The sequence below is a fragment of the Cyprinodon tularosa genome, unplaced genomic scaffold (assembly GCF_016077235.1).
Source record: "Cyprinodon tularosa strain WSP-4 unplaced genomic scaffold, ASM1607723v1 ctg313, whole genome shotgun sequence".
Taxonomy (NCBI): Eukaryota; Metazoa; Chordata; class Actinopteri; order Cyprinodontiformes; family Cyprinodontidae; genus Cyprinodon; species Cyprinodon tularosa.
In genome coordinates this window covers 933,337-946,859 of record NW_024039023.1, presented here as the reverse complement: position 1 = coordinate 946,859, position 13,523 = coordinate 933,337, and the positions used below count along the sequence as shown (strand labels likewise).

Here is a 13,523-nt window from a genome sequence, read left to right as displayed (position 1 = left end):
CATGGGGGCACAGGACAAAAAAACCCCAGTTACAACGAATTCTTATAAACTTTTCTAATTTTTCTTCTATAACCTTTTGCTGCTGTAACACCAGAATTTCCCCCCTTTGTGGGAAAATAAATGGGTTTTCTATTCTATTTATCCTACAAAGGGGGGCGGGGGGGCAAATAAAAAAAGATGAAACAAACTGGGCAACGGTGCATCATTTGGGATACTAAAGTCAAGGTTGCCGACTCCTGATCTAACAGAGAAAAGTAAGCAGTGGTGATTTTTTGTTTGTTTTTTTGTCCCTTTTGCATTAATTTTAATTATCCGTGTGTGCAGGGGCGGTTCTAGATTAAATCTACAGGGCGAGGGGGGCCAGTTACAATGAATTCTTATACACTTTGCTAAGGTTTTTATCTTAGGACTGAAGCTTGCAGCCAACTGTGATTTCACAACAGTTGTTGAAAGTTGTAGGGAAGTCATATTTAAATTTAAAATTGTTCTGGCTTAAACATGTATATAATTGTACTCTTTATCAGACGATATTGTCCCAAAATTTAGAAAAATTTCCATTTAAAAAAAATTCTGTCTTAAAATCTGTTTTTTTTTTTCCCATTATCTTATCCAGGCATTAATATATGCAATCATATATTAATGGTCATCTGTCAATCAAATTTTTTGGGTCATAGCATCTTGATTCCTATGTCGCAGCTAATATACGCAACGGTTGAAATAAGAATCATTGTTTACTTTCCCATTGAGTTTCATCCCAGGCGAGGCAAGGGTAGCCTAGTAAACTAGCCCCACCCACCAGCGGCCAAAATCATTTTTGATCAATGCCCCAGGCCCTAGAACTGGCAGGCCAATCACAATGCAGAGATGTGTTATGAATGTCTGGATGCAAAGTGGGCGGGATTTTGAGGGCGTGACGACAAAGCTGCACGACGCTGGAGAAAGCACAACAGTAGCATGCACTGCGACACCAGCAGGTTTCAATGGAGCTCCATTGAAAGTTAAAAGTTCTCTTTTCTGTTGCTGTTTTTCAATAAAACATTTTAAGATCATTTGAGGTGATAATATCATACTTTAAAGCGTCACTATATGGTCCATTTACCGATTTAATGCGTAATTAAAAAAACTATTTCCGAAGTTTAGAGGACCATGGCAACCAGCGGAGCTCCGACGCTAATGGCAGCCAGGGCTAACCGCAGCCCGTCTGCAGCAGCCCTATATTGGCATAGTCGTGTGTGAAGGACTACTGGCTCTGATGCTGATTTTTGACTCAGCTTTGGAATCAGTTTTGGAAGGATTAGACTTGGGGTTTTCGTTGAAACGTGAGCAGGAAGAGGCTCCACGCTCATTCATTTTTGAGAAGGACGTATTCACTGTTTTACCGGCAGGCTGTTTGTTTACACCCCCCCACCAGCTTTCTGTTGCGCTTACTACGTCACAGTCAGTTGCACTCATTGGTCAGAGCGTTGGCCAATAGGCACAGACATGGTTTGATAAATGGGTTGTTCTCATCAACAATCTTCCAATGTCTCATTCATCGGGGATTAAATAACACATTTAATCTCACATTTAGTCTGGTTTATCAGGCTAAGGCAAGAGCTCAAACATGTACGGCTGTAAGCCTTCTACACCAAACCAAGCTTCTGCCGCCCTGGCGTCCTCTTTCACAACACTTCGTCCCCACTTTCCTCCTCTAAAGAAAAAATGTATGATGGAGGAAACTCATCCACGACCTCCGACACAAAACTCTCCTCCTCTTGCATGTTTCCTCTGTCCATAGCGTTCCTTGACAGTGTTGTTTCTAAGTCACCAATTTAGTGCTACTTGGTCCCAATAGAATTTCCCATTGGGAACCTACTAGCACTAAGTTGCTAACTGGTCAGCAAGATGCTTACGACCAACCGGCCACAACCAAAGTTGCTTTCGAACCTTCCACCAGAACAATCCCGCCCCCTTGATAATCGACCAATCATATTCACTTTATTAACTCATGTAAAGTTGTGCACCACTCAGGAGAATTCGGAACTGCAACGGTTGGAACTAGCGTTTTCCTACGACTTGAAGTATATTATAAAAGAGAAATATCACAACTGTCCCATGTGACAAATCTGTTAGTTTCTTCCATCAGCAGCAAGCTTTTAGCTAGGAATATTTCATAGGATGTACACCTAGATGTATCACATCCTTAGGATTTCTAGGGAATATCCTTACCCGAAAAATTTTGAAACGTAGAGTCTGAAACGCCATTTTCTGCATTTTGAGGTGGAATGAAGCTAACAGTTTATCTTTGTTACAACACTATTTTTGTCCTGATTATGGGAAGTATGTGTGCTTGACTAGAGGTTGATATTTAATAAGGAAGACATGAGATAATTTTAAGGTACAATATTATGTTTCACAGTTTAATTTCCAAATAAAGATTATTCTGTATTTTAAGGGACGGGTGGCATCTATGTGTTCTTGTCTAGGTCTCATTGCATCATTGATCCAAATAGAGATGCACCAATAACAGCAAGAGACTGGAATCTGCTGAGTTCCCTTAGATTTACTCTGCCCTCCATTCATTAAGTCTATCTAAACTGATAAATCTCTTAATTTTTGATCTATGATTGGATAATGATAGTTGAAAACCTCTTTAGGTAATTAGATAGCATGCTCAAAGCTCACATGGGAAAATCTTTTATCTTTCTTTCTTTATACTACAGCTTGTCTCTTTTTATCTGTCAAGTTTTTATGTTTCAGAGTCATTGAAATAAAATAAACAAAAAAATGTAATTGACATGTCAGATTGGACAGAATAAAGCTTGATTTCTAAATTAGACATTTAGACCCAATTTACTTTAACTTAGATTGACTTTGGGTAACATTTTGCTCCTTGTTTGTACAACTGTTTGCCAACTGATGACAAATCATCGTGCTATTTTGTAATATTTCATATTATGCATTGTTATACTTTATTTTTTTTAATCATTAATTACAATAAACTATTAATGAGAGTAGAAGCTAAAAGGTATTTTTAAAATAAACACCGATGCTATCTAAAAAAAAAATCAGGTATTACCCTTGAACGATAGAATTATTTGTGCTGATATTTAGCTTTCTAGGAGGTCTGACCAAATTTAAATCTATTTTTAGTGGAAAGAGTTTTGGATCCAACCAAAAATTAAGGTAATTTCCATTCATGCAGCAAAGCAAAAATGATCCACAGCCTTTATCTGTCACACAGCTGACATTTCTTTGGCCAAGCATGAGAAAAAAATGTAAAAACTTCCTCTGATACTTAAAGAAATATGGTTTCATTGCATAAGATTTTCTCCATTGCTTTGGATTTTTTTTTTATTAAATCTCTATGGCCCATTAAGATTAAATGCTGGCCTGATTGCATTGTGTCTTTAAAGGCTTTTTACTAGTCTAAAATTGACTCCAAGTGATACATTTTAATAATAAGCTGTAAAAAAAAAAAAAAAACAACAACACAATTTTTGATCATTTTACAGAGATAAAATGTTTGATTTTTTTAGTAAAAGTTCAGCGATTATTCTTAAGTTTTGTTGCTGCTCAAGCTTACATTATAATTTGTCGGTTTATATAATTTAGTTTCCAGAAAGCCGACTTTTATTGGCTGCATGTTGTAGCCTCTGTTGTGTGGCCTCGGGGCAGAAAGCTGCCACCAGAGGACAGCAGATCATAAATTTAATTAACTTTTACATCTCTGCCTTTTTAAGCCCGAATTTAATCGCTTTGGTGGTTTAAGTTTGTGATCAATGGAAAAACTGATCTAAATGATATGAAGATTTTCTCAAAAAAAAATTTATTTGCTCTTAATTTGAACAGATTAAATAAGATGACAATGAAAATAGTATTTCTGCCCTTAAGATAAAACGATTAGATATTATGCACTTTAAATACGACTGTAGAGATTTTTTTTTCTCATTTTAACCCTATATTGGCTTATTCTGTGGGTAGATGGTCTGAATTACTTAAAGCTACAGTGGGTAATAATTACAGGGATACACAGTCAGAAATGTAATATATTATACATAACTATGTTATGTATCATCATCTACGAGCTCAGCCTCTTAACCTTAATATTTGCGTTGCCTTAGAATTCGTTATTTATAATTACATAGGAGCGGGTCTCGCAGCCATGGAGGCAGACATCTTTGCGCTACGGCAGCGCAGAGGCAACAAACTAGCGATTGCGAGATCGCCCATTACGCTCGAAAGTAACTATGGCAAGTTGAGAGAGATAAACTGAGACGGTACTGAACAATAGATGGCAGTATTATGCCTGAGAATACTATCTGTAAAATTGTCTATGTAAACAAACCTCATCACTTGAGGAGGTAGGTGATGCGGACGTCGTGGAAGACATTTTGTTCCGTAACGCTCGCCGTACTGTTGGGGGGGGGAGAAGCGGTGGGGGGTAGATGTTCATGTTGCTGCGGTCTGCAGTCTGGACGTTAGATGTCGCTAAAAATTACACACTGTAGCTTTAACCCATTTAGGCCGGGAAAGCATTACCGCATTTCTACCATTCAAGCCGGGGGCGCTGTTGCGTAATTCTACCATTGACGCCGGGAGAGCATATAAGTCAAGCAAGAAGAAAGAAGTTTTTTTCAAGCAAACATGGAGGAGTTTGACAGAGAAGAGTTGTCGGAAGGCAGTGATTTTGAGGAGTGTGTCGGCTTTGATGACGGTATAGATGAAAATGATGACTTTGAACGCGCTGAACCAATCAAACTACCACCGCAATGCACGGAGTGTTTTCAACCGCACACCTGGAGTGAAAGTTGATTTGCCTGCAGACGCCACACCGCTGCAGGCATTTGAGCATATTTTTAATGAAGAACTTTGGATGCATCTTGTTACCGAGACGAATAGGTACAGTGACCAAACAAACCAAACTCCAACAAGAGCAAAGATGGCAAAGTGGTCACCCGTGACTGTGACGGAGATGAAGACATTTATTGGGCTGTGTATGGGCATGGGACTTCTTGTGTTGCCAATACGAAGAGATTATTGGCGACAGAGTAAATCTCTCTTCAGGACGCAGTTCCCCCAAAATATGTCCCGGGACAGATTTGTGGCCATCTGGAGGTAAGTTGTATGCAATTTATAACACAGACATATGCATTATTATGCATAATAATACTGTTAATAAGTAATCATCAGATAGTTATTTATGTAATGTTTGTTCTTTATTTTAAAAACGTTTTATATTGCACATTCTCAATGAAGACATGATCACATATGGAAAAAATAAAAGGTTGAATTTTATTTTATTTATTTTTTTGATTACTGCTTTTCACTTTTTTTTTTGGGAAGAATTTCAAAGATAAAATATATTTTGAGTTCTATCTGCTACAGAAGCTGAGATATCAGTAATTTACTAGGCGTTGACACAGTTGCTGAATTTACAGAAAAACTTCAGGTTTTAGGGGTATTTTTTAAAATCGGCCATAGGTTTTTAAGGTGTTTTTTCCAGGCGTTTTAGGCCTAAATGGGTTAAAACAGGGGTGAATACACTTGTTAAAAAAAAAAAACTGACTTCTATTCAACTTTCTTGCTGTTTATTAAAGTTTTGAAATTGAAGTCAAAGCATGTACTTAGAAAAAGTAAAGGAACTAGGCTTTTCACTTAGTTTAGTTTTAACTTAATGGTTTTCAGATCGTGTCCCTTCAGTTGAGATTATTTTAATATCTTTTTAAAACAAATTTTCTTTGGTATGTGTTGCCTTCAGACTCAAGCTGGCAGGATATGTATTTTATCCAGCAGTGCTTTGTTAAAATAACCTTTTAAAGCTGTCTCATGTGACTGCTCAGGCCTCACCAGCTGGAATGTTGGGGAATCCTCCGGCTAGCTGAGACACCCAGACAAAAATACAAGGACTTTAATAATGTCCCTGTTTTCCCATCTCTACCAGTAGAGGTAGCTGTCTTCCATTTTTTTACTGTAACTTTGTATTTATCTGCTCTTTAGGGACAAAACTTAATTTGTAGTTATTTATAACTTACTCAAGCATATTTTTTTCCTATTTGAATGGCTATATTTTGTTATATATGCTTTGTAAAGAAGCACCCTTCAAACTCTTTCAGTTTTTTTTTTGTTGCATAGAATTCTTGAATGAGGATCGTTGAGGTTGTGCAGTTGCATTCTGTTCTTCTTTTCCGCTCATCTTTGCTTTTATCCCTCTGTGACCTTTAACGTCTTGGGCAAACATCATTTGTTTCTGCTGCCATGAGTCTATGGCTGACATAAGAATGTGACATTCAAGTTTGTAACGCTTGGAATGCATGAATTGGCCAGTAGTTGGTGCAATCTAGAAATGGCTTTTTTTTCACAAAATGACAGTGCAGGACAATATATCGGTGATACATTATGCCACTATTGGACACGATAAAAGCAGAAAGCTGAACCAGGGACAAAGAAATTTGTTAGATTGTTTCATTAAATCATACAAGAGAATAAAAAAAAAATATTGTAGCAGGAAGAAAATGCTTGAAAGATATTGTGACTACATGTTCAGTAAGATAGATTATGAAATATATTCCATTCAAGTGTGTGTGTGTGTGTCATTGTTGATCAATTTGCAATGTCTTCATTGTTATATATTTTTTTACTTCAAAATAAGTTAAAGCTACAGTGTGTAATTTTTAGCGGCATCTAACGTCCAGACTGCAGACCGCAGCAACATGAACATCTACCCCCCACCGCTTCTCCCCCCCAACAGTACGGCGAGCGTTACGGGACAAACTGTCTTCCACGACGTCCGCATCACCTACCTTCTCAGGTGATGAGGTTTGTTTACATAGATAATTTTAATACTGCCATCTATTGTTCAGTACCGTCTCAGTTAATCTCTCTCAACTTGCCGTAGTTACTTTCGAGCGTAATGGGCGATCTCGCAATCGCTAGTTTGTTGGCTCTGCGCTGCCGTAGCGCAAAGATGTCTGCCTCCATGGCTGCGAGACCCGCTCCTATGTAATTATAAATAACGAATTCTAAGGCAACGCAAATATTAAGGTTAAGAGGCTGAGCTCATAGATGATGATAAATAACATAGTTATGTATATTACATTTCTGACTGTATATCCCTATAATTATTACACACTGTAGCTTTAAACAATCCAATGGACCTTTTTTCCAAGTTATAAGATTTTTCGCTTCCCATTCAGGAAGCTCTTTCAGTTCAAAATGTCAGAAATAGCATTTAGTTAGCCTGTAATACCCGACACCTATCTATGTCTTTGAAAGGGGGGTTGTTAGAGGGAATTGTTGGCCTGGCTGAACAAGCAAGGTGTTCTGTTCCCATTTTTTTTATTAATTTTTTTTACTTAAAACGACATTGCTTTGCAGCAAGGTCTTGGTTTGAATCCCATCCATGGCCCTGCAACCCACAAACACATTATACAAAATCAGATGCTCATGATCGACACTCATAGATGTGACATGGCTAAAACAGTTCATCGGATTAATTAATTAATTAATTAATTAATAATATAATCCTCAGCTTTTTCAGTAATTGATTAACAGGTATATACATACTCTTAACACAAGCCGTTAGCTGAGAGAGGATGCCACTCCGAGCAATAGTTATGCCAAAATTGTAAAAAAGATAAAATATGCTGGTGAAGATTCTCAGTCATCCAGGTCACAGTCATTCCAAAATTTTAAAAGCAATCCACTGGACTTTGTTTCCAAGTTAGAAGATGTTTTGCTTCCCAAAAAGGAAGATGGGGAAAAATATATATATATATATATATATATTGAAACATTTTGCATTTAAGATTTAAAACCTGTTTGGTCTGAGTATGCTCTCTCCAGAACTCCTCATGAGGCAGAGCTTTAGCTTCACCTTCTTTAAATTTTGCATTAATTCTTATTTAAGGCACGTCTTGCCATCTGGTAATTAATGAATTAAAAACATTATTTAGAGAAAAAAGCAATTAGCAAAATAATCATTAGTTGCAGCCTTAAATGTGACAAAGTTTGATCACAGGTCACATTTTTCCTCGTCTTAACGGCAAGAAACATTGAAGGAAACTAATTGTTTTTAAAAGATACTATTTGAAGGTCAGAAGGAAAGGGAAATGTGAAATGAACATAAATTTTACTTCTTCGAGTGGTTAAAAAAAGATTGAGCATTAAATTCAATCATGCCAATTTAATTATAGATGCTCAGCCTCTTTTGCTGACCAGGTGAACTTCTGGCTTATTGTCTGGTTAAGTTTTCACAGGTTTTGCTTTTGGTGTGAATTAGGGGTGGAACGGTTCACAAAATCCTCGGTTCGGTTCACGGTTTCGTGGTCACGGTTTTCGGTTCGGTATATGTTGATTGTTACACCAAAATCCCATAAAAATTTATAAAATTAATGAAAAAATCCAAAAAAAAAGGAACGAATTGTAATTATTTTTAATGATCCGCGGAAACCCTGGATCATTTCCACATGTTTTGGTGCTTTGAATTTAATCATCTCTACGATCTCCAAGGAACTTAGAGCGGGGGCTGTAGGCTTTGCTTTGAGCAGCCGGTCTGGTGCGCAGCGGAGCGCTGACGGAGTATGAGGGATTTCTGGGTTAGCCTGACATGTTGGTCACGTTGCTGTTAGCATAAACAAAACATGTTGCACAATGCTTCCACACTGTTGCACTTTTATCCACAACTTTCTTTCCGCCGTCATTGTAGGTCACTCTAAATGCAAAGTGGTCCCATACAGCAGACCTATAAAGTGCTGCTGGCGCGTCTTCCAACTCCTGTTCTTTCCCACTCGCCATACCCACACAATTCTCCACAACAACGGATTTTTTTCTGCTACACCCGGCTACGCTGCTTCACTTCTTCTTCTTGTTTACTACTGGCGGTTGGCTTTGGTCGCAGTACCGCCACCTTCTGCTCTGGAGTGTAAACGCTTCGCCTATGAGAAAAAGGAGCAGCGCATGAACCGAACGAAACACACGCGAACCGAACCGAGACAGTTAAACCGAATGGTTCGGACGGTTTTCATAATCCGTTCCATCCCTATTGTGAATACATGATGGGAAGAGAAATCTCTTACCAGAACTTTAAGAGTTTTCTTAACACAGAAGTTTTCTGCTGTTGATACCCCTTTTTTTTGCAGATTCTCTTTAAGAACCCCGACCTGTAACAATAATCTTTTTTTCCCCCTGGTTTTCCTGCTTGAGAGATCATTAATTTCTAATAGCTGTCTGTTGACCTCAGTGGTTACAAATGGCTAAAATCCAGCTAGTGAGGATTAGAGTAATTCTATAGAATAGTTTTTTCGTAAGTGAATTCTAGTATTGTAACAAGAAAGTAAAAGTGCTGATGAAAGACAGGACCCCAGTCATGGATGAAAATGTCAGTCATGGTAGAAAAGTGTTGTAGTAAAATCCCAGAGGTCAGCAGCTAAATATTGACCTCCAAAGACCCTAAGATTTGCTTCAGAACGGTGGCTAGAGAACTTTATGGAACGGGTTTCTTAGTGCAGCGTGATCTAAGGCATTTGCAATGCAAAAGGTTCAGCTGCAGCAGTAAAGCATAGTGCCTCTAGATCCAGAGCTGCGTACATACATTCTCCATAGTGGAAAATTACATTTGACCAGTTAGTTTTAGAAGTGACAAGGAGAAGAACACTTGCTAATCTGCTTTTTGTGAAGGATGGCAATTTCGGTAAAAAGAGATTAGGACATTATGGAAAATGTCATGCTCCTGACTCTGTGAGAACGGTTTGGTGATGATGGTCCTTTGCTGCTCTAGCATAATTGTGCCCATAAAGACATGGATGAGTATGTTTGAAAGAACTTAACTGACACCTTTGGGAGGTCTAGGTCTGCATATCCTCAGAAACGTGTGTGGCTCTTTTGCTTCTTTTCTTTGTGGGGTTGGGATAAGCTGATTAGTACTACCCAGTGTTGCCCAGTTGATCTTCTTTTGAACATGTTTAAATAAAAATATGAGCCGATTTTTACATCACCTAGCAGATTTTTCGCTAGTATTTATTGAAGAATTCTTTCACAAATCTTCATTTTGTGGCAGAAAAGTAAAACCTTATGTGTTTAGATATTTTTTTCACTAATATTTTATACTTTATTTAGTTTGAAAAGTAGAAAATCACCCGAACTTGACAACATCAGTTGGTATTGTGGCTGAAAGAACACATGCAAAGAAAAAATGCTGTTAGTAGCAGTAAAAGCTAGGTGAAAAAGCTGCAGACAAGCTCCTCATACCTGGATTTCTCCAGACCACTAGGGGGAGACAATCATCAACCTAAAACACGGAAGCTCTTATGATTTGATTTGTGTCTTTTCTAAGAGTCTGGTACAATTTTTATTGTTATACAGAGTTAGATTTCAGCTTCTGTAAAAGATTAAAGATCTGACACAGGATTTTTAAGGCCTATACCAGTTCTTATTATTTTTTTTTTTATACTTATTTTTTATTGAACATTTCTGAACACATACAGTGGAGAGGCAACAATACATTCAACTTCATATACAATGTTGGACAACCGTGACCATATTTATCTGGATACAAGAAAGGTATTCTCCTTGCGTCTGTAGTCGCTCCATTTTCCCATTCAACATATACCAGTTATTTTGATATCGATTTTAACTGATCCCCTGATATCTCCTTTTTTTTCTTTAGAAATAATTTTTTTTTCCTTCATTTGCATTATAAAAATGACACGATAACAAATGTTACACAAGTCTTAATTAAAAACAAAAACTAACTAAAAAAGAACATCTGTAGCAAACAGAGGGAGAGGTAGTTCATTGGCCTGAGGTGATCTCAAGGCATTGCTGCTAAATTGGTAAACACATGTCCGATATAAAAGCAAGTAAAAAATGCTAATATTGGCTAAAAATGTCGTTCCATCTCTGTAAAGGATGACCAAGACTTATAACGCTGGGCAAAAAAACTATTTATTAAACCTGTTGTGGAAGTTCTCCAAAGAGGAGAGAAAGGGCTCTAGATATTATCGTAGGTACTCATTAACTATGAGAGCCTACCGTATTTTCACGACTATAAGGCGCACTGAAACGTCTTTTTTTTCCTTCAAAATGTGCGGTGCGCCCTATGGTGCGGTGCGCCCTATGTGTGTTGTAACTGCGACTTTTGAGACCACCTCATTGAGGAGATGATGAAAGAGTGGCTGAATGTAAGGAGACCAGGTGTTTTTTTTCCACCCCTCACCATCGCTGTTAATATGTAACTCCATGCGTGCCCATCTCACAGCTGATGTGAAAAACATGGGGAAACAAATTAACGCTGTGCTCGCTGTTCAACCGCTCGACATCGGTGTGAACCGGACCCAGCAGGTGCAGCAGAAGCAGCGAGTTTACGTGCAAAGTCAATGGTTGATGCGCGTATAGGTGCAGCAAAAGGTCCCGCAGCGCGTTTTGAGCAGCAGGCGCAGCGCGTCGAGAGCGTTTAAGCATCTGACGCACCGCCAACGCGCTGCTGCTGCTCGAGATGGAAAAATTGAAGTTTTGCTGCTGGACGTGCCGCATCAACCAATCAGAGAAGCTGATCTGGGAGCTGAGAGCGAGACAGACACAGCGCTCTGATGACATATGATATTAACGCAAATGAAAAGGGCTGGATGGATGAGGAGATGATGAAAGCGTGGCTGAGGCAGGTGTATGTGAGGAGACCAGGTGTTTTTTTCCACGCATCACCATCACTGTTAATCTGTGACTGCATGCGTGCCCATCTCACAGCTGATGTGAAAAAAAGGTGAATCAAATGAACGCTGTGCTCGCCGTTATCCCGGGGGTCTGACAAAGGAACTTCAACCGCTCGACATCGGTGTGAAGCGGCCGTTCAAAGTAAGGCTGCGAGCGGCGTGGGAGCGATGGATGACAGACGGAGACCACAGTTTCAGGATAAGTGGAAGGCAGCGCCGGGCAAGTTACGCCACCGTTTGCGGATGGATTGTAGATGCTTGGACTAATGTGTCTGCTGGCACTGTTGTTCAAGCTTTCGCAAAAGCCAGCATTATTTCTGAGGAGCTGCGCTGCACGGAAAGTGACTCTGACAGCGAAGAAGGGGAAATTGGCATGTCTGATTTAGCGCAGCTGTTTTATTCAGAAACAGAGGATGATGACTTTGATGGGTTTGATTAATACTTTGTAATAAATACATGAATAAAGCACAATCATACTCAGTTTTGCTCCGGCTCAATTTTTCTACCTGAAAACTTAATTCAACAGCAGCCTCTGGGCGGGTCTCCTCCTCTTCACCGCGGTGGCTGGCAGGTGTTTTTTCATCTAAATAATCTAAATCTTGCAGCTATATTTGCTGTGATCAGTGGGAATAAAGTAGTTTTAATATGTTTTTAAGTGAGAAAGTCCACCTGAAAACTTCATAATTGCCTATACTATTTCTGTCGGAGGCGCTCAGACCCCCACATACCAGCGGTACACCGACAGTAGAAATCCCTTCATCAGCAGCCTCTAGGCTGGGCAGCCTCCGGGTTCACGCGGTGGCTGGCAGGTGTTTTTCATCTAAATAATTTAAACTGCAGGCACCAGAATACCGGTAATAAAAGCGAACATATTCCGTCGGCAGGTTTCAGGATTTTAAGTTAATTTAGGAGTGATCACAGCGCTCTGTCATCTGCGATGTGTCTGTCTCACGGCCAGCTGCCAGGTTTGATTAATACTTTGTAATAAATACATGAATAAAGCACAGTCATACTCAGTTTTGCCCCCGCTGTATTTTTAAATACGCAGTAGAGGTATTTAAAGGTAGTAGAGGACATGTACCTGTATATAAAAAACGCGCCCTATAGTCCGGTGCGCCTTATGTGTGTGTTAAATACAGAAATGGGACACATAACTGAGAGTGCGCCTTTTAGTACGGTGCGCCTTATGGTCGTGAAAATACGGTATATGAGGAAAAATAAATATCCACGTAATGACATTGTGCATCATGTGGTCAGATGGAACCAAAAAGAATGTTTTTTGTGTGTTTGGAGGAAGATGATATCCTGAGCTGCATCCCATGAACACCTACTGTGAAGCATTGGCATTAAAGCATCATGTTTTGGGTTATTTTTCTGCAAAGGGGTCAGAAAGATTCATCTGTCGTTAGGGAAGAATCAATGGTGAAGCCTTCTTGCATCAGTTAGGATTGAGGAAAGGACATGGCTGGGTCTTTGAGCAGGACAATGAATGTCTCTGTTAAAAACAGTTTGAGGTCCTGGAGGGGCCTATCCATCAACCACACCTCAACCTAAGATGGAAAGTTTGTGGAGGAATTCAAAAGTCTGTGGTTCCCAGCGACAGCACCAAAATATCTCTGCCCTAGAGGAGATCTGATGGAGGAATGGACCAAAGTAGCAGCTTCAGTCTCAGCAAACCTGATGGAGACTGACAGAAACTGTAGACCCCTGTAATTACCAACGAAGGTTATGCTCTAAAGTATTGAGATTTTTTTTTTTTAATCTGTCAATGTGACAATGAGACCCTCTCATCTTTCTAAGTAGGACAACTTGCACAATCACAGGCTGACTAAGTGC

The 13,523-nt window shown here is 39.2% G+C and overlaps 1 protein-coding gene across 1 annotated transcript in view; it reads left to right on the top strand.

Annotated features, from left to right (window-relative positions):
- Positions 1-13,523, top strand: part of ap3b1a (adaptor related protein complex 3 subunit beta 1a) — a 112,752-nt gene that overhangs the window by 692 nt on the left and 98,537 nt on the right. The window lies entirely within an intron of this gene.